Source organism: Ascaphus truei, chromosome 1 (genome assembly GCF_040206685.1).
Source record: "Ascaphus truei isolate aAscTru1 chromosome 1, aAscTru1.hap1, whole genome shotgun sequence".
Classification (NCBI taxonomy): Eukaryota; Metazoa; Chordata; class Amphibia; order Anura; family Ascaphidae; genus Ascaphus; species Ascaphus truei.
The window spans coordinates 517,572,027-517,598,157 of NC_134483.1; positions in this window are offsets into that span (position 1 = coordinate 517,572,027).

Genomic DNA, 26,131 nt, shown 5'->3' on the forward strand with positions numbered 1-26,131 from the left:
TGCTGCGCTGAAGGTAAGAGATGCAGGGCTGTACTGTATTTCCTTCCCCCTGGATGACGTAGATGCCGTGATATGGGTCTCTATATCATGAGGAGGGGGCTATATGGTCATATTTGGTAATCCGAATCATCAAGGGGACTGGGAAGTGTAACGTGTGCTGTCCAGTCCTCTTGATGATGATGATGACCACATATTGTCATATAGAACCCCCCCCCCTACATGATGTAGAGTCCCATATAAGGGCATCTACATCCCCCAGGGGAGAAGGAAATACAGTACAGCCCTGCATCTCTTACCTTCACCACCATCTCTTACCTTCACCACTGCGGGGACACGGCTGCAGATGTAGTACTGGCTGCAGACGACTGCGCAGCTCATCTAAAAGGCGAGTACCGGTATTCTCTCCCTGCAGATGGCCCAAAATGATTAACGCTCCCATTCAGAAGCATGAAACCCCACAGGTTTACTCCTCCTGGGTATGTTACAGTCCTCGGGCCTACAGAACTATAGCCGCAGTGCAGCTGCACCGGAGCAGTGAAAATCGCCGCACCAAGGACAGTAAGTCACACTACATCTGTATACCAATTGACATATATCTGTATACCAATTGACATATATCTGTATACCAATTGACATATATTTGTATACGTACCAATTGACATTTTGAAAAAAAGGTTCTATGGTCAATTCAGTGAATTGCTTATTATTTTAGCTGACTCCACTGTATGTAACATTAGCCATATAGTACTTATAGGTATTCACTCCAGTTTGTTAGACCCCATTTCTGTCGATTTATCAGTTGTTAACATTTGGATATGTTCCAAAACAAATTATCTGCAAATCTTATAATGTGGGACTAAAAGTACAAATAACTTTAACCTTTTAACATGCCTCAGCATTGGCACTAAAGGCATATTAAACCTTTCGGAAAGCTTTTCAACATTTAAACACACATAATACAATTTTCCACTTACAGTACATACATATTGTTATAGCCGAGTCCCTCTACCCTGCCTCCGGTGCAGGGGAGCTGTTCAGGGGTTCCCTGGAGCTCCGCGCGATCGGGAGGTGGGGATGGCCATTTTGAGAGTTACGCATGTGCAGAGGTGGAGGCAGCGGCCATCATAGTGTAGCTCTGCAGAAGCAGCCTCGAATCTACAAGTCCCAGAATCCCTAGAGGAAAGGACTGTACCACATGGGACTGCCCAGCCAATAGGATTGTAGCGGGGGAAAACAGGATATCCTTCGTGTGGAGGAAGCACACACGCCAATCTGGATGGAGGAGGCAAAGAAGAAGGTTGTCTCCAGGGAGCAGCTTCCTGGCCTTGGCCTAGATCTTGCCCCCCAGGCCCCAGTTAGGCCCTGAGCCACAGTAGAGGAGTGTTGCAATGAAGGCCCCAGATAGGGACTCTTCCCCTTATTGATATTTCTGCACCGGTTATCGGACGGCCACGCGATGCTCCGTGACCTGGGATCAAGCCGCAGTATCCTCTGTTCAGTAGAAATAAATAAATGTATTACTGGAAGCATGTGTCCGCTATTACCTCTCTAGACAGTGATTTGACCGGCTTGGGGGGCCGTGGGATCTCACCGAGCAGGGAGAGATCAGGGCTCTTGCTAAGGGGATGGGCAGCTTCCTCATTCCTGATTGGCTGCTGCTGGGTAATACAGCCAATCAGGAAGAGGTGTCAGGAGCCTGGGGGTGGGGCCGAGGAGAGAAGGAAACAGCATGGAGCGTTGAGAGGGGTGTGCGAGTCTTGAGCGCATCGCACAATTCACCATTGTGTCCAGTATTTTTGGAGAAGCCACTTGGCAACCCTGATTCTGATAAGCTATGACCATATAAATAATATAGAAAAAAATATTGCAAGGGTAATAAACTAATGTTATCATGCTTGAATAGAATTGAAATATAGTTAAAGTGTGTATACTGTATACTGCTGCGCTGTTTCTTGTATTGGTTAATGAAATTTGCTCTTGCACTTTTTAGTTTACTCTATGAGGTCCCAGGAGTATAAACAGTCTATGTAAAAAAAAAGTTTCTATATGCCTGAGCAAACAATAGCTCTTGTTTTGCATTGAGGCATAACATGCCTGCGTTATCTGTCGCCACTACAATGAAGTTCACAGAGATCAGTAATTACAACTATTACAACTATTCTGTAAAATGTGAATTAAATGCACGAGTGTCACGCTTGTGCTCTCCACACAAGCTCAGGGAGAAAGGGAAGGACCCGTTAGCGAGGCGGGGAGGCCACAGGGGATACGAAGGGAGTGAGTTGCCGCGCAGCTGGGGATCGGCGCACGTAGTCACGTGACCGCGCCACGCACATGAGAATGCGTGACGCGTCCGGAGGTGTGGTGCCTGGCTCAGAGACACGAGTGATCCAGCTGCATGTGCGCGCATGCTCTGACAGCAGAGCGGGAGTGCGCACGTTCTCAGGCACCAACGCGGGGGTTGCTGGAAGCCAACGCTTCAGCACAGGAGTCTGGAACGGGAACCAGGAACTAGAAACATGGACATGGAACATGGAACTAGGAACATGAACATGGAAGGAGCCGAGGGGTAGAGTCCAGAGCACAAGGTAACATCCACAAGGAAATTGCTTCTTGGAGGACGTCCAGCCTCCTTAAAGGCATAGTGCCAGAAACAGCTAAGTGCAGCGAAACTAAATATAACATAAGGGTTCTTAGTCTAATCCATTGGCCAAGGAATTTTAAGCCTGCTACCACGTCAAGGTGAACCCTACTAAGCAGGTACCTACACTACCCAACAGTAAACTAACCTCAGTAGTATAAGAATGACTGTCCCAGTCTTCCGGAATCCAAAGGAGATAAGTAAAGTCCAAAGGAGGTCCAGGCAGGAACAGCATACGATGAGTACTAGCAGGCTCCAGGGCAGGCAGCAATGACTAAATAGCAAAGAGAAAGTCAAAAAGAGGCTTACTTCCTGTCAGGTGGAAGAGGGCAGGGTTTGCCAGGAAGCAAGAGACGTTGCTTGCTTCAGAATCCTTAAAGACACAGGATCTTGACTTGCAGCTAGAGGGCGGCGATCAGAAGTAAACAGGTAAGGAAGGAACACGCCGCAAGGGGCGTGTTCCGTGCATCGTTACAGTACCCCCCTCTTAAGGATCGAACTCCGAGCGATCCAACAGACTAAGGGGCAGCGATGCATAGAAAGATAGACTCGCAGCTAGATGGCAGCGCCCGCCACACAGAGAATCAACAGGGAATCGCAGCTAGAGGGCGGCGCACACCATACAGGGAGACATCAGGGAAAACTAGGCAAGAGGGCAGCGCCCATCACACAGAGAATCAACAGGGTGAGAGAATGCGTGAAGCGATCGGGGGTGTCTGGTCTCCGAGGTACGAGTAGGGAACCACGGGTGCATGCTCTATAAGGAGAGCAGGAACTGAGATGCGGCAGGTAAGGAGGGAGCACACCACAGGGGGCATGTTCCCCGATTGCTTACAACGAGTCCGACATGTACTGACTGCACTGTACTTTGACATTAGCCCAAACGAAGGGAGGAGAAGCAATGCCAGAGATTGTTTCTAACTTTTCCCAATCATCCCTTCCTTCTACAAATACAGTTTTAACAGCGCAGGTAACAAATCGTAAGTCACTGCACAATTTTCTAATTCTGGTTTCCATTTGATCAGTGTACTGCCTAAAAAAAAAAAAACAACCCCAAAAAAAGAAGTTATCTGTGATTAAAAAAACAATATTGTTGTGTTGGGGTTACTCCATTACTTTGTTCCGACTGGAGTCTAATTCACATTCATGAACACACACTTGTTAATTTGATCCTCTACCCCAGCTCATTTACTGTGGTGTAGAACTATAAGCCAGATAAAGGAACTATATTCACAGTAATTGAGTTTTCCTTTCTTTAAATAAATGCAAAGCTGCAAGATAAACTGAAGACTCTTAAGTCAAGAGGCTTAATGGAAACTGTGCAGGTATAATACAAATGCCAGGCGCATGCTAAATAATCTGGTGGCAATGTATGGTACATGCAACGGAAAAATCAGTTTCACTTGCATTTTACAACGTATCTTTATTTAACTTTAGGACTAGATAACTAATTTTCAAACAAACAACCCCTCTTTTGATTTGTCTTTTCTATTATTATTATTATTATAAATATATATATTTTTAGCATTCTCATTTACGTGCCGCAGATTTAAATGTAGCAAGACTTCACGTTTTCGGTGTCGCGCCTGGTCGTGATAACGTGACCGCGATGGTTGCATCACCAAAGGATTGATGCTGCGGGGGGTCCCATTGAGAAGCATGGACCCAATTCCCCCCGCGGTTCAATCGTGTATAAGGGATCTGTCTGAACATCCAGGAAGTGGCATCATCTGTTCCAAAGCTACCACGGCCATCCTGCTTCTGGCAAATCCTGCCTGTACTCCCCTGACAGGAAATCAGCCTCTCTTTGGCTCTCATTGCCAGCAGCTGCCTCTGGCCTTAAAAAGCAGGCAGTTGCTACTAGTCTTTGCTCGTGCAAAGTACTTGATACCTTGTCCTGTTTGAGCTCTAACTTGCCTTTGTTTTGCCTGCTGCCTGTCTTGACCTTGGAACTGAATCTGACCAGCCCTTGCCTGTCGCCTGCCTCGACCTCGGAATCGGACCTGACTACCCTTTGCCTGCCGCCTGCCTCGACCTCGGAACCGGACCTGACTACCCTTTGCCTGCCGCCTGCCTCGACCTCGGAATCGGACCTGATTATCCTTGCCTGCAGCCTGCCTCGACCCTGGAACATACCTGATTATCTCTGCATCTCAGGCCTCTGATTCCAGGCCAAGGTCGGTGTATTACTCTCTACCTCTGCCCTGGGGGTCTGTATCCTGTTTTGCAGTCAGCAACATTACACGTTGCACGAGCCTGAATAGGTGGAGTCAGCGGAAGAGACCGGATCCTGCTCCTGGCTTCTCTCCCTCATCTGAAGGTCCAGGGACATGCAAAGTGCAATCAGGCTCCTACCAATGAAACGCCAAGAGAACAAATGGAACCCATGCCATTGGGCAATTTGTGTTTGACAGAATGGGAGAAGCAGAACCGGAGATCCTTGGGGTTGTGCCTCTACTCTGGCGATGATGGTCACATGTTATGAACCTGTCCTAAGAAGTCGGGAAAACCTGTGCCCAGAGCAAGCAGGGGAGTTTCCTCTGGGTATATGCACCATCTCTCATCTCCTTGTCACTTGATGGTCCCCACCTGCCTATCCTGGAAAGACCAATCCGTGATAACCAAGGCTTTCGTAGACTCCGGAGCCGCTGGTATATTTGTGGATGAGGCATTCACTTAACGGATCAAGATTCCTCTCCAGAGAATGGATGTACCCCATGGTATGTCTTCAATTGATGGTAGACCATTGGGATCGGGGGGGTCATATCGCAGAGGCGGTTCAAATCAGGGCTACGGTTAGTGTTTTGCACCACAAACTCGTCCAGCTGGATGTCATCAATATCCCAGCCATCGATGTGGTTCTAGGGCTTCCCACAATCCCCTTGATTGACTGGATTTCGGGACAGATAAGAACTTGGGGGTCTGCCTGCCATTGCAAATGTCTTTCACCATGTTGTCCGGTGGGTTCTCTTCTACTGCCTGCACTGGAGGACTTACACGGCCTCCCTGCCTGTTATTCTGACCTGAGTCGGGTCTTCGACAAGGGGCAGGCTGAAGAATTACCTGTGCATCGACTGTTTGATTGTGCGATCGATCACCTTCCTATGATGACTCCTCCTCATGGACGTACATATCCTCTTTCCGAACCGGAAAACAAGGTGATGAAAACATACATTGATGAGTGCCTGAAGCGAGGATTCATTTGCAAGTCCTGTTCTCCTGCTGGTGCAGGTTTTTTCTTTGTGGCAAAGAAGGGCGGGTCATTGAGACCTTATATTGATTACCAGGGTTTGAATAAAATCACTGTCAAGAACCGGTATCCTCTTCCTCTGATCACCGAACTCTTTGATCGTCTACGTGGGGCAACAGTTTTTACCGAGCTCGATTTAAGAGGGGCCTATAACCTGATAAGGATAAAGCAAGGTGGCGAGTGGAATACTCCTTTCAACATACGCGATGGTCACTACGAGTACTTGGTGCGACCCTTCGGCCTATGTAATGCACCCACAGTGTTCCAGTTCTTCGTGAACTAAATTTTTAGACATGTTAGACTCCTCAGTTATCGTATACCTTGATGATATCCTCATCTATTATAAACCCCTGGAACAAAATCATCGGCAGGTGAGGGTGGTCCTTAAACGCCTCCTGGAGAACAAACTTCGCTAATTCGAGAAATCCTGTCTTTCTTTTCTCAGATACATCATCGCTGCCCAGGGCCTAGAAATGGATCCTGCCAAGGTTGCTGCTATTCTGGACTGTCCAGTAAGGGATTAAAAGCCATTCAGAGATTCTTGGGTTTCGTAAATTATTACAGGCATTCATTCAGGATTTTTCCAAAATTGTTGCACCCATCACAGTCAGGTCAAAAAAACAGGCAGATCATATGAACTGGTCTACGCAGGCTCAGGCGGTTTTTCTGAAGCTCAAGAAACTTTTTTCTTCTGCACCCATTCTGAAACACCCCAATCCTCGTCAGCCTTTTATCGTCAAAGTGGATGCATCTGACGTTGGAGTAGGTGCAGTCCTATCACAGAGAAGTGAGTTTCTGGGTCGTTTACATCCGTGTTCCTTCTTCTCTAAGAAATTTTCTCCTGCGGAACACAATTACGATGTGGGCAATCGCGAACTTCTAGCAGTAAAGATGACCATGGAGGAATGGAGACACCTTCTTGAGGGAACCGCCGTACCGGTCACGATTCTTACGGATCGTAACAACTTGGAATACCTCGAAGGGACACGCAGGTTAAACATATGACAGGCTAGATTGGCACTCTTTTTCAGTCGCTTTAATTACGTGATCTCCTACCTGACGGGTGTCAAGAATGTAAAGGCAGATGCCCTATCACGCCAGTTCTTCACGGATGACACTGATTTGAAGGACAAAGGCCCCATAATTCCTTCATCTAAGATTGTGTCTGCTATTTTGATTCTTCATCGCATTCAAAAAGCCCAGACTAAGGCTCCCACTGGAATAGCCATTCCCCCATCCAAACTTTTTGTTCCCCCTCTCCTTCGGCAGGAAGTTCTTTGATGGGGACATGAATCCAAGCTTGCAGGCCACCTGGGGGTTCAGAAAACATGTGCATTCCTGGAGAAGACCTTTTGGTGGCCAGAATTTAAAACAGATGTACAAGACTTTGTCTTGGCCTGCAGTGTGTGTGCCTGAACTAAGGTTCCTCAAACAGTTCCTTGTGGGCTTCTGTAGCCACTGCCTATACCCTCCAGTCCTTGGGCGCACCTTTCCATGGACTTTATTGTGGAACTTCCCCCCTCTCAAGGCATGAGTACAATTTTGGTTATTGTGGATCGCTTTACTAATTTGGATCATTTTGTACCCTTAAAAAAGTTCCCTCTTCCCTGGAACAGGCAGACATCATCACCAAGGAGGTATTTCATCTGCATGGACTGCCTTTAGAGATGGTCTCAGACAGGGGGTCTCAGTTCATCTTAAAATTTTCTGCAGGCGTTTAGGGATTGATCTCCATTTCTCATCTACTTACCACCTAAAATCTAATGGGCAAACAGAGCGCATCAATCAATCCCTGGAGCAATACCTCAGGTGCTATACAAATGAACATCAGAATGATTGGGCAGAGATCTTACCACTAGCAACTAGCAATATGACTTCCTGGGCTGTTCCCCATTTTTCGCAGCTTGGGGTTACCATCCCTGTACCTTTCCCCTTCATTCTCCACAAGCAGATGTTCCAGCGGCGGATACCAGGCACAGAATTTACAGGACCTTTGGAAGGGGATTTAGGCAACCCTTCACTCGGCTACCTAGAGACAAAATAAATCAACGGATAAGCACTGGAGGCAATCATACCCATACCCCATGGGGATAAAGTATGGCTTTCAACGCGAAACATAAGTTTATGCCAACCATCTGCTAAACTCGGACCACGGTTCATTGGTTCATACAGCATCATCCGGAAGATAAATGAAGTCACCATTCAGCTGGAACACACCACCTCTTTAAAAATTCCCACCACTTTCCATGTGTCTCTCCTGAAACCTGTGGTGAGGAATCATTTTTCTGAGGATCCTCCCCTCCTAGCCAGGTAAATATTGAGGGTGAAATTGAATACGAAGTGCGGCAGATACTTGACTCTCGTAACTCCAGAGGATCAATTCAATATCTGGTTGATTGGAAGTGGTATGGTCCTGAGGAAAGGAGCTTGGTGAAGTCTAAGGATCTTCAGGGGTTATGAATGCACAAACAACATAAACTATGGTGGTATAAAAACAATTAGGAAGTGAGCTCCAATGCAGACGAACCCTCGCACAGGCACCCGGTAAGGCTGGCTAGTGATGGTACACGCAGGTGACGGTATAATTTCTGTTGCAGTGTGGACATCAACTCCGGTAAGGATAGCTTCTGATCTCGGTCCCAGGAGCGTGCACCCACCCTATCATGCCACTGAACCGGATGAATGCCAATTGAGTCACACTCTCGATTGAGACGCAACCCCGTCCGAAGCGTCCATGAAAAATGTCACCACCCAAGTCCAGCCAAAGCACACAGGCAATTCCAAGCAGGAGTTAGATTGAGAAGTTCAAAAGTAAGCCTTCATACCCCAAAATTTTTAGGGTGTAGGTAAAAGCAAGCATACAATAGCTATATCCAACACATTTTGCAGCGGACGCTACTTTATCAAAGAAAAGTATGGTACTGATGGTGTGAACTATTTAAACCCTTTGGCGAGAAGGCATTGGTTAAAAATACAGGGACAATTAATAAAAGTAATACTACATACAATTGTTTAATACAAACATATTAAAAAAACATATTTATAAAAATCGCAAACATCCACAATAACGGGCGCCTGTGCAAAGGTCCGTCTGCATTGGAGATCACTTCCTACCGATTTTTATACCACACTGCCTATATTGAATGTTTATGTTGTACTCTAGGTAAATTCATTAACCCTTTTTTATACCACTAAAAATTTTTTGGTATGACACAATGAGAGTGTGCGCTTTTCTCCTTTTTCCATCTACTTGATCAGCAGCAACTCTCTCACTAATAAGGGAAGTTCTTTAAATCTTTCGCACATTCTCACATACAGTGTTTTTGACACTTTTTTTATTGGTTTAGTATCAAGTGCTTCATACACTTTCAACCATTTAACAACACGTCACTTTGTCATTTTGAGCGCATCACTTTTGTTTTTCACTTGCACCATAGAAATGCAATAAAAATACATAGTAGCCAATATTTAGTAAGTAGTCAGTAGTGCTAATCCAAAAGACACCTTCCCGCATCAGAAAACACCTCGTGGCCCCATCAAGTCCATTGACTGTAAGGTGTAAGTAATAGCACCAAACATGGGTGTGTTTTATTTTGTATTTAAAACTGAGTCAGTCTATTTATTGAGTAAAGACATATACACTCATAGATATTTAGATGACAACAGGATTTTTGGTAACTTTTATATCACACTGCCTATATTGAATGTTTATATTGTAGGTGAATTCATTACCCCCTTTTTACACCACTAAAATATTTTTGGTATTAGACAATGAGAGTGTGCGCTTTTCTCCTTTTACCATATCCCACATTATGATTTTTGAGCCATCTACTTGATCAGCAGCAACTCTCTCAGTTATAAGGGAAGTTACAGATTTTTTGGTAACTTGTGTGTCCTTGAATAAAATTGAAATGTTACATTTTTAAGCATATCTGTTTGTTGAAATATAAATCCAAATATGGCATTTTTTAAGCTTTATAAAAGAACATTAAACAATTGGGAGAGCATAGATAGAGTAAGTCAAGGAAAGCTAACAGCAATAACATCATTACCAATGTGTCAAACCAGAAGTCTTTAATTAAGTCTTTTATTAAGTACACTATACTATTTCTAATGGGAGTTTCAGAAAAAATACTTGCAGATTTTAAAAAAAATTAGGTTAGAGGAGAAAAAACTTCCAACACATTGAAGGCATAATGTAAATAATATAACAGCAAAGTCTCCACAACTTAAGAATTCTGCAATGAAACTTGTGATAACGCTGAACAAAGGAATTATTAGCTTATGTGCCCTTTTAAACAATTTCCAATTTATAAAGTACTAGCTTAAAGACCCAGCGTTGCCCGGGATTAAAATTTCCCGCTCCTTCCTCTCTCTCCACTCCCCCGTCTCTTTCTCCGTTCCCCCTTCTCTCACCGCTCCCCCTTCTCTCTCCGCTCCCCCCGTCTCTTTCTCCGCAACCCCCTCTATCTCCGCTACCCCTACCGCGCAGCTCTGGTTCCCCCCCCCCACCCCCCACTGTACTGCTCCGGGCATCGTCGTCCCCTACCCCCTGAGCAGCTCCGGTCCCCCCCTGCGCAGCTCTGGTCCCCCCACCCTGCGCAGCACACAGTGTCACACACACAGTGATATACACACACACAGTGTCACACACACACACTCACATACACACACACACACAGGTACAGAGAGGGTGGGGGGCAGAGATGCTGTACACACAAGGGGCAGGGCTACCCAGGACCCACCTAACCCTATACACTACAGCCCCCTCACACTCAGCCTGAATGGCCATGTTTCTCCTCGCATGGGGAGCAGAACATGTGGATATAGGGGGGTATAAGCTGCCTCCCTGACCGCGGGCGAGACCCACAATCCCCCTATAAGTGGGTCCCCCTCGGCCTGTGACCCGGGCCCCCCTGCGGAGGGGTTGGGTGACCCTTAAAAGGGCCTTTGTGTCCGTGTCCGTGCCGGGGGAAGGTCACAGTACTCCTGGGACTACTGCGACGCCTTATTGCCGGCCTTGGCTCCAAAATCGCTCTGCTCTGTGAGGCCCTGCTGACATAGGGTGGGGGGTGGTGGTGCAGAGGCGGCTGTCGTCGTCTGCGGTGGTGGTGTAGTCTCCCCCCCCCCCCCTGCCGCTTTGTTATTTTTTGTACTGCTTCATGGGTGTGCACATGCGCATTGCGATGATTGACGCGATCGGTTGCCAGGGATGCGAGTGGGGCTTTCATTGCCCACTCTGAACTATCAGGTCTTAGGTATGGCTCATAGATAGCTCCACTTTGGCTTGGATCCCTCTAGGACTCCTAGTAAGGTGGGGTGTGGTGGTGCAGAGGCGGCTGTCATCGTCGGCGGTGGTGGTGTAGTGTCGCCGTCCCTCCCCACGGAGCTGTGTCGGCGGTGGTTGATAGTGTGCCAGTGGGGTAGGTGTGGTCAGCAAACCACGCAGGCCAATGAGAGGCGTTCGGGGGTGGGGTGGGGGGGGCATGGACAAATCAGATTGGCCAGAGGCGGAGTGACAGACCAACGGACCAATCAGATTGCCAAAAAGCACAGCAAATAAACAACGTTTTCAGTTTTATAGATATAGATACGTTTTAACTTTGCTTATACAGGGTATTTTGTTATAATTCCTTTAGGGTCACAGAAACAGCAGCATACTCTCAAAAGCAAGATGAGTCAATAAAAATAGCTGCAGCCTTAGCTTTAAAAATTGATATATAGAAGAAACGGCATTATTAATTATTTTATTCATTATTTTTTTTGGCTATGAAGGGAAGGGGAAACTGTACCTGACTACATCATCAAAGAATTTCAGTCAATCATAAAGACTTGGAACAGTAATTTAGCCTTACAGTATTTCACAGATACATCCCAAGTATGACACTTGGCCCCCATGCTTACCAGCGTTCACTTCTCAGCAATAATCTGCGTGATTACAAAGTCGTTGTGTACTAATGTTTTTAATGCATTGCAAGAAACTCAAGCACCAAAGAAAATAAGAGACTGGTTCTTTTTAGTTCCGAAGCAGCTGATCACACCCCTCCCACGTCAAGGGGCGTTTGCAAGCGGCCTCTTAAGACTACACAGAATTAGTAGTGAAATTATTGACAGAAACTTGTTCTGTAATTACTTCAAGCAGTTTGGAGGACTGTAATTGTGTCATTGCACTTATTATTGATCTACATCTCCGTATCATGAGGTTAGGAGTGCCGTGCATAAACTACCACTTAATAAATGAAAATTTGCAACATTGATTTTGTAACTAATTCTTAGAGGTGCGCGAAAAGGACAAAATAGTAAGTGTGTTTTTGTCTCAAATTCGATTCAATGTGAAACGTTTTGCCAAGCCTCAAACGGCTATTAATGTCGCCAAATTAGTAAGCTTTCAGCAAAATATCGCCAGGCAGCGAGTGTCCTCTTTATAGACTCAACACTAATATTGATTCTTTCTGGTTGATTTCCTTATCTACCTTATACTGTATGTACAGATGCTTGGTTTTTCCCTAAGTGCACCTTGAGTATTATTGATTTCGTATCCATTTTGGTTGAACGGCAGGTACTTTTCTGTACTAAATGTAAGCAAATCTAGCACATTTAGAGAATTGAGCAAATTAGCACATGAATCAAAATTGCGATGCGCATTGACTTAATGCTTGGCAAATCGCTTGCCAACTCTGACTCAGCTGCAGCTTTTATTGAGACTCAAAAGGGCCACGTTTGCATGATTCACGACCTTAAGAAAAAGTTCTGCCGACCTCTAATAATTCTTAAATGTCATAATTGCCAATGCATCCAAAAAAATTCTCTGCCCTATTTTTGACAAAATATGTAATTAATGTGAAAATAATAATTGGCAGAAGAACACATCTTCTAAGCTTTCTACCTTGGTGGTTGCATTTTTGTTTTGTTTTAAAAGCAATGGAAAATGTATGCACCTACACCTAAATAAATGCGCGGATAAAGTGATCGTGAAAGTTCAAGAAATCATTACACAGTAGAAGAAGTAGCAGATTATTTAAGATTACCACGGCATCCTGGAACAGTCTTGAAGCAGTAATATCTTCATGTTGGCTGTCAAGGGCTGTCACCTCTGCTGACCAGCAAGGGACTCAAAGGCAACTCACATTACTCAATCAACTTTAAGTGTGGTAAATACGAAGGTCCATAAAAAGTCCAGCATAATGATAGCTTAAACAAACCCAATTTATCATCACGGCTGTACACATATCATTCCCCCCCAGGGTGACCAACCAACCATCAGTGAACGTAACCTGGGTCGGTTGCAGAGTTAAATGCCCTTTGTCACTTTGACTCATTGTTACCCTTTGCCAATCTGAAAAAGAATATCTCTTTAAAAAATATACACAAAGTCTCACAAATCAAATCTTTCTTATTTTTAGTGCACTCTTATCCATTATTTTTGTCTACCGAGATTTAAAATGAAATCCTTCCATTTTAATGTCAAATGAGGGCCATTTGTTTTAACCCAATGGACCAAAGCAATGGTCTTCACATATATTATCTCCGTGTCCATCAACAGTTGTAAAACTTGTAGCCAGAGGGGAAATGTGTCAGATTTGCTTGCACGGTTTTTTCTAGATACGCAGTAAAATACTCAACTTCTTCAGTTAAGCGATTAAGTGAGTAATATTTTGAAAATTAAATCAATAATGAATCTGATTTTGCAGTCAAGGGGAAGACACAATCTGTTGTCTCATTAAAGTTTATTGGTTTTATGCACTGAAAAGTGAAGGCGCTGTTAACCCATGGTTGAGTTTTGTTGTAAAATATTTCAGAAGTAAGTTTTGATGATCCTTTGATCTCTCCACTTCTGCTTAACTGCACCCAGCATCTACAGAACATTCATTTCCATCCCTTCATTGCTTTGTAAATGAATAATAATAACAAATATATTTCATATTTGTGCTTTTCTACCAATGAGGCTCAAAGTGCTTCACAATTACAGTATAGTACATGGTACATGGCACATGGCACATGGCACATAGGGTTGTTACAGACATGGTCCCTGCCTTTTAGAGCTTGCAATCTATGCTTTTGGTGCCTGAGGCACAGGGAGATAAAGTGATTGCCCAAGGTCACAAGGAGTTGACACCAGGAATTGAACAAGGGTCCTCTGATTCAAACTCAGTGTTGTTGGCGACAGACAGTGTCTTTACTCAGTGAGCCACTTCAGTGGTTATCATTACCAAGTGTCCATCCCCTGTACCCAAGTCAATCAAATTGCAACTCCAATGTGACCAGCATTATCCTTGGTGGTGCCTATGGAGCATAATGGAAATACTTTTTCAGCTTTCATATATAAGGAAAGCACAGAAGAGAAGGCGCAGACTTGGAGGAGAGAGAGAGAGAGAGAGAGAGAGAGAGAGAGAGAGAGAGAGAGAGAGAGAGAGAGAGAGAGAGAGAGAGAGAGAGAGAGAGAGAGAGAGAGAGAGAGAGAGAGAGAGAGAGAGAGAGAGAGGAGAGAGAGAGAGAGAGAGAGAGGAGAGAGAGAGAGAGAGAGAGAGAGAGAGAGAGAGAGAGAGAGAGAGAGAGAGAGAGAGAGAGAGAGAGAATAAAAGAAAAAGATAAAAGAGAGAAAGTGGGAGGGAGGAGGAGGAGGAGGAGGATGAGGAGGAGGAGGATGAGGAGGAGGAGGAGGAGGAGGAGCAGGAGGAGGAGGGGAAGGGCAGCGAGAGGGAGGGAACGAAAATGAGGCAGATGCTTTTTTCCCAAGCAGAAATTAGGCAATTTCTACTGGTCATTTTTCATCCTTTCATGCTTTGGTGGTCTAGGTTAAAGCAGCAATTGCCCCCTAATCAATACCTATTTTTTAGGATTAGAATGAGGGGGGGGGGAATGGATGGGGTCTTCCAGCGATGAACCTCACTATCTTCAGCTTGGAGGACCCCTCTGGTTCCTGAAATACATACTGGTGAAGTTACCAGTATTAATTGATGGTTTTTAAAGGGGATTTAAATGGCCTTCCAATAGGAAGCTGCAACTGATGGTGTTGCAGCTTCTTACTGGGCCGAGGTTTGGCAGCCATTTTATTTCCCCTGGAGGGAGATTAAAACCCCTGTAACTGAACTGGGTGATGCCTCTAAAACCAGAGGTTCCCAAAGCTAAAAATAGCCCAGTTCAGCACCTGGGGATGCCCCGGTTTTGATCCTGTACAGTATATAAAAATATGTAAGGGCAAAAACAAAATCAACTAGAAGGGATTGTTGCTTTAATTTACCATACAGATGAACCAGGCTTAACTTCACCCTCTTACACCATAATACAACCCAGTGTCAGTCTGGACATCACCCTCCATTGAATGGTAGGTCAACCATATCTCAATTCACACTGGACGACAATGCACTGGAACAGACAACGAGCTACACATACCTTGGTCTGACAATCAGCTCATCGGGGAAATTCAACCTGGCCATAAATACACTGAAGGAGAAGGCCCACAGAGCATTTTATGCAATAAGGAAACAGATGTACCACCTCAAACCACCAATAAGAATCTGGGAGAAAATATTCAACAGCATCATCACACCCATCCTTCTGTACGGCAGTGAGGTGTGGGGCCCTGTAACATACCCAGACTCCACAAAATGGGATACCAGCCCAACAGAAATACTGCATCTGGAATTCTGCAAATACCTTCTCCAAGTACACAGGAGTACATCAAACAATGCATGCCGGGCTGAGCTGGACCGCTTTCCTCTACTGCTCACGGTACAGAAGAGAGCACTGACATTCTGGGCTCACCTAAACACCAGCCATCCACAGTCTTACTGCTACAGAGCAATGCAAAATCAGGACCTCCCCACTAAACCCAGTGCCATCAAACAACTTGTCCTCTCACTCCAAGGACAAAACCCCACACAGATTAACAACCTGCCGAAAAAAGAAATCAACTCAATCGCCAACGAAATGAAGAAGCAGTATGTGACAAGATGGGAAAATGATATCCAACGCTCAAAGAAGCTGGAGACCTACCACAGCCTACAGAGAGAATACACTCTGGCACCCTACCTACTGAAGGTAAAAGACCCAAAACAGAGACAGACCCTGAGCCAGTACAGAATAAGTGCCCACAGCCTAGAAATAGAAACAGGCAGGCACAGACAGAACTGGAAGCCCCGGGAGATGAGACTGTGCCAAAGATGCGAGCTAGGTGAGGTAGAAGATGAAACTCACTTCTTGTTGCGTTGCACACAATACTCTGAAGTGAGGAGTGCCCACCTAGAGAAACTCACAGCTGTTATCCAGAACTTTAATAATACAGAAGAGAACCAAAAAATAGCGATCCTCCTGGGAGAAGATGAAACCACAGCAGAACTAGCTGCACACTATATCAGCACCTGTCACAAGCTGAGAGATGTACATTAACCCCCACATCCCTGTGTGAAACTGTTACCCATATACCCTGCATTCATTATACCCTATCCTTAGTATTCGTGTAATTATTGTCCCCCACCCCCTATTATTCACGCTTTGGCAATACTGAAATGTTCTTTCGTCATGCCAATAAAGCTGATTTGATTTGATTTGATTTGATTTTGAATGTGTAAGGCTGACAGAGAGATGTATATGTGTACATTGTATTATATTCACACCAGGGAATTTGTGCACCCTGTTTACCTTTATAGCAAAGGTAAGTATGATACTGGCTTTATCCACATTTTAATTGCACTACTCACATAAACTCATGCTTTATTTAACCCCTTCAGGACTTTAACACTTTTTTCACCAGTCCATGGGACAATTATTACATGTATATACAGTATAGTGTAGGTACCTGCATTAAACGGGTTGCCTTGACGTGGCATGCAGGCTTACAAATGCTTTGGCCAAAGGGTTTAACCAAATACCCTTTTTCATGAGACTATTATTTTATCTTAGCCTAATTGGTAGGAGCGCAGGAATCGTTCTTTTTGGTGCCTCTAAAACCAGAGGGCCCCAAAGCTGAAAATAGCCCAGTTCAGCGCCTGGGGATGCCCCGGTTTTGATCCTGTACATTATATAACAATATGTAAGGGCAAAAAAAAAATCAACTAGAAGGTATTGTTGCTTTCATTTACCATACAGATGAACCAGGCTTAACTTCACCCTCTGCTGCTTTACAGAGTCTCGACACATGCGCTAACACCACTCCATTTTCAAACATGGTCAATTCAAATGAATGGGACCGTCACCCAGTAATGTGTTATGCATATCCTGACATAACACACGCGGGCGAGTGATACAACGCCTGCAACACCTGTATTTTTAGTTTGAATGTTAGCTAATTTGTGTAACTTTCTTGCCATTTCATCAATATTTGGATCCTACCTCTTAGTACAGTACAAGAAAAGCAACGTTTTGCCTGCCTTTTTTTTTTTAATCTGAAAACAAAGTGTTACCCAAATATTATACAAAAGTTAGCCTTCTAGTTTGTGACAAATTGTGTCATTTTTATTTTGGAGACATTTTTTATGAAACTCAGTGATAAATCCCTATCAATGTCTATTATTCATCTGTCACCTCCTGAGCATAAATTCTGTATTTTGAGCGCTTCAATCCGATTCACAATTATGTCACGCGTAATCATATCAGTCAGTGCTTTTGGGTGTGGGGCCCTTTATACAAGATTAGTGCTTACTAAATTTGTTATTTATAAGCAATGGTACAATATCTGCTGATTTTACTCACTGTGCAAGGTAATATTACAGATCATTAAAAAGCATAATTCATTCATTCATAAATTCAAACAGGACAGCAACTTGTGTTTGGTCTGTGAATATTTAAAAGCAACAGTACCTGTCCCTTAATGGGAACCACCAGGAGTATTACTTTTTAAATAAAGAAGTCAAAGGGAAAACAACGCGTGTTTACCCTAAAATAAAGTTCTCCAAATACACAAAGCAAAAAGGCAGTGAAATAGTTGCAACTATAATTCCCTACTTCGAGTTTCTAAATGCTGAGCATTATAACAGAAGATGGATGATACCCATTCTTTTGAGAGAAAAGATGAGACTGCATTTCATTGAAATTTAAATATGTATTTGGTGCCCTTTTGTAGCCTGTACGGTCCACTGAGTTGTTGGAGTTTTTGCTCTTATCTTTTCCCTCGTCCCCTTTTTTCATATATCCTCCAATGTGTCATGCTGCATACATAAATATTAGGAACTCTGGTCTGTTCAAATGACGTTTGGCCCATCACAGGATATGCTAGAAACGATGAACATACTGTCGTTTATGAAAACAAAAGTGACGTGTGCCATAATGGTAATAAAATAAGTTGTTAAATTGCTTCAAAGCCTGAGACCACATAGCCAACTTTTTCCGGATGCAACAAAGATAAGTAGACAACTAATAAGTCCTTTTCCAATATGACGTCAAACTGTTTTAATGGAGTTGAAATCTTCCTGAGCTTTGTGGCATACTGTACAGTATGAGCCTTGCAATATTGCATTATTACATTTTATCTAGGATGTATTCTAACAATATAATGTTATTGCTATTTCTAAGAGTTTAATAAATTAGTAAACTGTTACGGTGACCTGACATTATCAGAAAAAATGTAAAGAAAACTAACATATTCAATAAAAGGATATAATTAACATTTAAAAATTAAGCATTAAAGGTTTAACTATGCATTTTTTTTTAATCAGATTTGGTCACAGAAAAATACTGCAACTCTTTATAAACGTGTGTTACATGCAATTTTATTTTAGGCAGGAGAAAATTTTTTTTTTTAAATAAAAATATAAAGGAGCTTCATCAGTTATGGTTTAAAATTCAACTAAGCCACACATTCTTGCTTGATCCTTCTATATTTTCCGCAAAGAATGTATGGTTAGGTTGGCATGCCCTTGTTTTATGCTGTTTTAATGCTCAGAATTGTGCGATGCTCTCAAATATGTGTCTTGGTGCCAGGAAGCTGTGTCACTGAATGACTGAAGCACTATGTCTGGAAAACTGTGAGGAACTAACTACTGTAGTACTGTATCTGCACTAGCATGGGCAGCTGTCCACACTCCATCAGCTGTAACCACAGGCTCCTGATTTGGTATGGCCATATAATTCCACAAAAAAAAAAAAACTTAGCTGCTGGGCCATAACTTATATGGTGAAGTACTGTCTCTTGAACTCTAGAAGAAGACACTCAAAATGTTTTGTTTTGAGGGCCCCAGCACGCTGTTTCCTTCTCCCGGAGTTCCAGTTATGATGCTGAGACTGGACTGCCCGAAAATACAGGTTGATATCCACCAGGGAGGATAAAAATGGATCCATTCCTGAAGACTGCAAACCCCATGGACTAGGTGACAGACCTGCGGTGATGATCGTTTTTGAAATGTAGAGAAGTTTGAACTTTGGTGGTTAGTGTGCAATGTCTACTTCATATTACATACTTATCTCTTGCCTGCAGAAGCACTGCTGATTCAGCCAAACCTGCAGGTCCTGATCTGAGTGGTCCTGCCTAGTGCAGATCTATCTATAAACTGATTTAACTCTGTGTTTTAGCTTTCCACTTTGATCCAGGATTGGGTCCCTAATACAATTCTCACCGTACTTAGTTGCCTTACTTTAGTAATAAATAGCACAAACAAGCAAAGGGTATTTGGGATTTTTTTGTCCTTGTGCTTAGACTTTACATTCTGCCCAAGGGCCTGCGATAGGGATTTGGTTAAGCCCAGGGGTTCTCAACTCCAGTCCTCAAGACCCCCCAATGGGTCAGGTTTTCAGAATATCCCTGCTTCAGCCCAAGTTGCTCAATCAGGGGCTCAGTCAAATACTGAGCCACCTGTGCTGAAGCAGGCTCTTGGATTGAGCCACTGATTGACCCACCTGTGCTGAAGCAGGGTTATCCTTAAAACCTGACCTGTTGGGGGGTCTTGAGGACTGGAGTTGAGAACCCTGGGGTTAAAGCTTATGTCCCTCTTCAATGTCTTTCTGTTGCTTTCATCCACAGTCCACATACCATTGCAACAGACATCAGCCCTGGCATCCAATATTAATGCAATATCTGGCTTCATCCTCCCGGATAGATCAGATCACACAACTACAGGTGCGCCGACGAGTATTCTAAAACTTGCCTTAAACTTGCCTTGGAAAATTTGGGGCTATCACCAACAAGATCCAGGTACATGCTGCATACATGCTGCAAACATTTCAGTGACATTTCTGCAGAGACTAATGGCCCATCGGATTAACACAGCAGGGGTCCCTGGCAGTCCCATTCAGTTTGAATTGGACTGTCAGGGACCATCGCTGTTAATCCGATGGGCCATTAGTCTGTCTGCAGAAATGTTGCTGCATGTACCCAGCATGTACCTGGGTCTTGTTGGTGATTGCCCCAGATTGGTTTTAGAATACTCGTCGGCGCTACAGTAAATATTGTAGAAAGTGACAAGAGTTTAAAACGCATTGACACATCTTTTTGTAGACTGGCAGATGACTCGTAGATCTCTTAAATGATGTATTAGGGATCAGGTCTTGTAAATGAATAGAACATTTAATTTTATTAAATCCCACTGAAATTCTAGTTTATGTAACAGGACAGAATAATACTAAGGAACAACCCCTGTAAATAGGTTACTGGACCAACATGTTAATTTTCAGAAGCCTTATTCACCAGACTGTGGTACCTGCCGTTTACACAGCAATTCCATACAACAATCTCATTACAGTGATTGGGCCTAGCACACACGGTAAAGCTTCCACCATATAGCGAATGACTCCCATCAAACTTTAATATTGCTTCACCATAGTTTTTGTTCATAAATAGAACAATTCAATTAAAACTATGAATGTGTATGATATAAATATGATATAATACGTAGGCTGTAGTGCTTTATGGGCAATGCCTCCAAATGCTGCAGCCCAAATACTGCGTCTAGATATATTATTATTACCATTTTGTCCTTCATCAGCTCTTGGACGTGTAGCCAGAGGGAATGATGTTAAGATCTGCTTCAGCTGAGTAATACAATATTCCTCTTCAGCTGTGAAATTGATTAATAATTTGGAAATGAAATCAATAATAGCTTTGATTATCATTGCAGGACCATCATACTGTCACATGCCTTGTGCATTTCCATTTATAGCTTTGTATAAACATCTCTTCCCTGTCACTCCGGGGGGAAAAAAATATTATAGGGCCATTAATGTCCAGTACAATATAAGCTACAATAAAATAAAAACACTGACACGCCTTAACCCTTTACCTGTCAGAGGTGCCTGTAATAAAATGCTATCCAACGCATGTCTGACACCTCTGGCAGTGAAGCACTTATGACTCACTGTATTCCAGTAAAGCTCAATTCAACATATTCATTAAAGTATTTGTATTAATTCAGCAAGTGCCACTGGTCCCATGAATATTATTTTTTTTAATGTGTTGATATTTCTCTCTCACGTTATATTTTTTGTAAATTGTCCACTCACATACTACTTGTGAAACATTAACTTCGCAGCACATGCCCCCTGAAATACTATTTTAATCTCATTCACTGTTATGGGGAAATAATTTTTGTTCAACTTTTTTGGCAGTGTGTCTCCTCAACAAGCAATGTGAGACACAGCAGTGAGAAAGGGACGTGTTCTGCCATTAATTGTAATGTAAGGCACCCATAGTCGTTTCAGAGCTTGCTTCACTGCTGCACAGTTCTCCCACTGCTTCCCTGTGAGAAGCTTCGTTATTTACCTATCTCTATCTCTATCACATGTTCAGATTCCCTAGTGTGTATTTCCTCTGTACTTTTTCTCTTTTGAAGTGAAACTTCTTTGGTGGCACCTACAAATCTCCTTCATGGTAACGGAAGTGTGTAACGGAAGTGACGTGTCCCTCTCCGCGCATGCGTAGAAGTGGCCGTCGACGCGCGCATGTGCAGAAGCAGATGTCGCCCCGCGCATGCGCAGAATTGTACACCACCGCCTACACATGCACAGAGGCGGCCGGCGCAGCGGCCACCATTACTGAATGCGGATGTGAAAAGGAAGCAATCTACAAGTGCGCATGCGCAGAGACGGACAACGCTGCCGGCGCATGCACACACACAGCTGTGGTCTGTGTACACATATACAAACAAACAAAAGGAACACCGTTATTATAGGAAATTACAGCGAGTATAAATATAGAAGTGCCAGTAGCAATAAATTTAGAAATCTATAATTTATCATAATAAAAGCAGAAGTGGAAAAGATGCAAGGTGATTAAACATATAACACATCAATTGTCTATACATTAATATAATATAGTAACTGTAATGATTATTAAAAAAAAACAGAAGAGGGGGAGTGTGCCGAGCACACGCGTTCTAAGTCAAACGTGTTTGCGTTTTGTCACTGAAATTGTGTTTTGATTTTATGATTCACATTCAATTAAAGACTTTTGAAAGTAACGGCATTTAGATACTTTACAATCCAAAATATATGTATCTTACTTTAGTTATCATAAGTCAATTATATCATGTATTCCATATGATAGTATGGAAATTTCTTTAAAACCAGAGACCGAACATGAAACACAGACAGAGCCCGTGCTACATCCAAATGACACAAATACACGGTACAGTGCCTAAATATATATATATATATATATATAGATATCTTTTGAATAAAATTGTCTTTTAGTTTAACTCTTTGGCAAAGTGTTGTAAGCCCTTAAGCCCCTCCAAGGCAGACCACGTCTCAAGGGTCCTAACACTAATATAAATATTTAATAACCTGTACATTACCAGGAAGAATGATTTATAATAAATCTGTCAAAATTAGTTGCATAGTTCTAAGTCTGATTGAAGCTCTTATTAACCTGTATAATACCAGGAAAAGTACTCTGTAATAGATTTGTCACAATCGAACTGCATGCAAGTTCCCATGAGTGTGGAAGTGAAATGGAGTGAGCTTTAACCATTTGTTAACCTAACATAGAATGTGTAGAACTGCCCTTCCCCGGAGCAAACTGAAAGGATGTAACATGAAAACAGGGGACAGAAATATAGAATCCCCTCCAAAAAAGGGCCGTGCCTGGACAGCAAATGTATGCCTGCAGCGGTGGGCCGGCCAGGTAGGGTTTTGCACAGCACTAGCAGAGATTACTATTTGACAAAGACAAGAGCCCTATAGGATAGAGCAGCACAGTGTGGTGGGAAACCCCTTGCTTTGGGTTAGGGAGGGCGCACAGTACCGGCGGATGCCGCTAACAACAAATATGTTTGCAAGTGTCCTGAAGGAGGATGCACTGCATGGATGGAAAGCCCTTTGATCCTTAAGAGTGTGGGGAGGGAAGGGCAGACAAGGGTAAGTTGGCCGGGGGAGAAAGGGGAAAAGCAGAAAAGCTCAAGAGAATGCATGGAGGTGAAGGCATGGAGGGTACGCAGGGTTAGGGAGATGGAAAAGTGGTGCCAGGGTTAGGCACGGTAGGAAAATCGCCACGGATGGACACCTGGGAAACACTGCATTGGTGTTGGAGGTTACGGTGGTGCAGGTGTAGCAGGCAGCATCCTGAAACAAGGAAGCAGAAGGCAACACATAAATTCAATGTATGAACAAGGCTTGTGGAGAGCAGCACAATCAAGCATTCTGATTTCACAGCTGGCAAAGGAGGCTGGGAAATACTGATATTTAATGGCAAAGCTCAGCTAGTAATTAAGTCGCCTGCTAATACAGTATACTAATACTATGTGTCCTGTCATGGACCTTTAATATGCACATAATTACACAGCTTATACATTGGCCGTTTTATTGTGAACAGAGTTCCTGATAATCTGATCTAACACGGAAACAATGTCACTTTTTTGACCATATTCATTTTTGATCCTGGTAATTTACTACTAGAGATGTGCAAACCTTTCGTGAGCATAGTGTAGTTGAACTTGGTAAATATTTCCTATTTCAATTTGGCAAGAAGTTTGCTGCGATATAAAAGTTTGTGGCAAATTCGATTAACAATTTGGGCCATTCCAGTTGAACTTTTGGCACCAAAAGTTTGATTGCTTTTTTTTCACTAATTTCTCTAACATTTGAAACATTCTTTCGGAACTGCAACAAATTAAATCTTGGCAGGTTCGCAAATCTCTATTAAATACTAAATATTAAAGTAATTCCCAAACGCAAATCTATGGAATTATTGCACAGCCTAATAGTGCAGAAGAAGCAGTCCTACATCTGTGGCATTAGTATTTTTTAGTAGTGTCTCACCTGCCAATGTGTGCAATTCAGAAAGAGTATCCATAGTCACATACTATTCTGTATACTGTACATTCCATTTGCACTTCAAGGTGAGATCTTTTGGTTAACAAAAGATTCAATTTAGAAAGACCTAATAAAAAATAACTGATCAAAAAGGGAAAACTGTCACCTTTAAATACACAAATATTAGCCGATTAAACAAAATTGTAATGGATAGTTAAAACAGATTGTGTGATTATTATTATTATTATTCTGCACTAACCTCTTCTTCATACACACAGTAGTTCAATGCCAAGTCAAAGTTCACTGACACGTTGTGTGTACTTGGTACTATGATTGTTTTATATTAGTCATTGACTTGGCCTGCATTGATCCTTGAAAATGTATCGCACAAATCATTTTGCACTAAACTGCTGAATCAATGAAGAAATCTCCTGGAAAATTTATATTAAAAGTCGCTGTTTGCTTAAATGAGTTTCCTGTGCCCCATATTGAATATTCTGCTGATGAATTGAATGAGTTTAAATTTGAACATCGCAGACCTATTAAAGAATGAATTCTTAAATCAACTTCTGCCATTTATGATTGAAATGAGATTTTCCCTGCAATAGGCTAGCTGCTGTATAAATCACTTGTGCATTTTATACTGTACCATAAACAAGATATAACTCTTTTAAATACACAACAGGTGCCTTAAATCTTTTGATGCATCTTGTATTTATCTGATGTGTATTTTAGCGTTGTACACCATATAACTAGCTAAAGCTCAGAATTGAATATAGATTTTAGAGATTGAAATGCCGGTGCATTTTCTGCAGCATGTATACAGAGTGAAAGGAAAATGTACTGTACCTCTGAGCAAAATTAAATCATCTAAATATGTATCTTTGTTCATTTTTATCTAGTTTGGGATTTTGCTGACAGGATATAGGTAAATTGAAACTCGTATGCGTATCCCATTGTATGTTTAGTGAAGTTGGTAGGTGTGTCTCAGCCATACTGTACGTAGCTATGAGGGCGCCAAACACAGTGGGGGATATGTAGAATATTTGCTATTTATTCGCAGGCATTTGACTTCGCCGCAAATATGGCATTTATTCGCGGCTCAATCTTCACATACGCCTTTAAAAAAAAAAAACATTTGCGCGTGGGAAATATTAGACACGGGCGCCCCGTGAAGCTACAAATGTCTCTATTAGGGGCCAATTGTGCGGACATTCGCCATCAAATCGAATAAACCGAATGGAATATTCGTGTTAACATTCGCCGAACCAATGCTATGACATTAAAAAAAAAAAGGCCAGCCGAAGCGAAAATGGCGGCGAGTTTAGGATTTTTTTAAACATCTCTGAATTACATTTTATGTTTATATAGCAGCCATTTACAAAGCTACATCCCATTCCTCTTCTGGCACACCCCTTTTTGAGCCCTGTACTCTCTAACAGTGCACCAATTGTATATAGTGACTGCCTGGTCACATGATCTTCCCCATAGAAATTTGCATCTTTTGTCCTCTTCTGCTGCACTGACAGCCATTTTGTGAGCCCCCAAGCCGAATCTTCGCCGATCAATCACAGGAGAACGGATCGATCAGCAACTTAGCTAATTACTTATCATTGTGTGGATTGTATTGATTCACATATTAAAGGGGGGGGGGGAAGAATTTAAACACGTTAACTTGGACTGCTGATTTAAGACCATTCCAGTTTTACAGTAGCAGTGTTCTGGAATTGTTATACCACGCTATACGGTGGAGGGGTTTTGTCTCGCTTTTACTCACTCAGTGGTTGTAGCCACTTCACATTGAAAAGACAGCAACCAACCTCACACTGATGAGATCTGAAAGACCAAAATAGCTGTCTGTGAGTAGGGTTACTGGCTGTGCACTTCTGTAACCCAGGCTGTGCTGAGAATATGTGTAATCTGGCAGGCATGCGATTATAGGGCTCCATATTAAAATAGATAAGAAACAAGAAGTGACAAACTGTGAGCGCTCCTTTGCATGTCATTACCCAGGAACTAAGCAACTTGTGCACTTACAATGTCCCATTCATAATGCGAAGAGAACT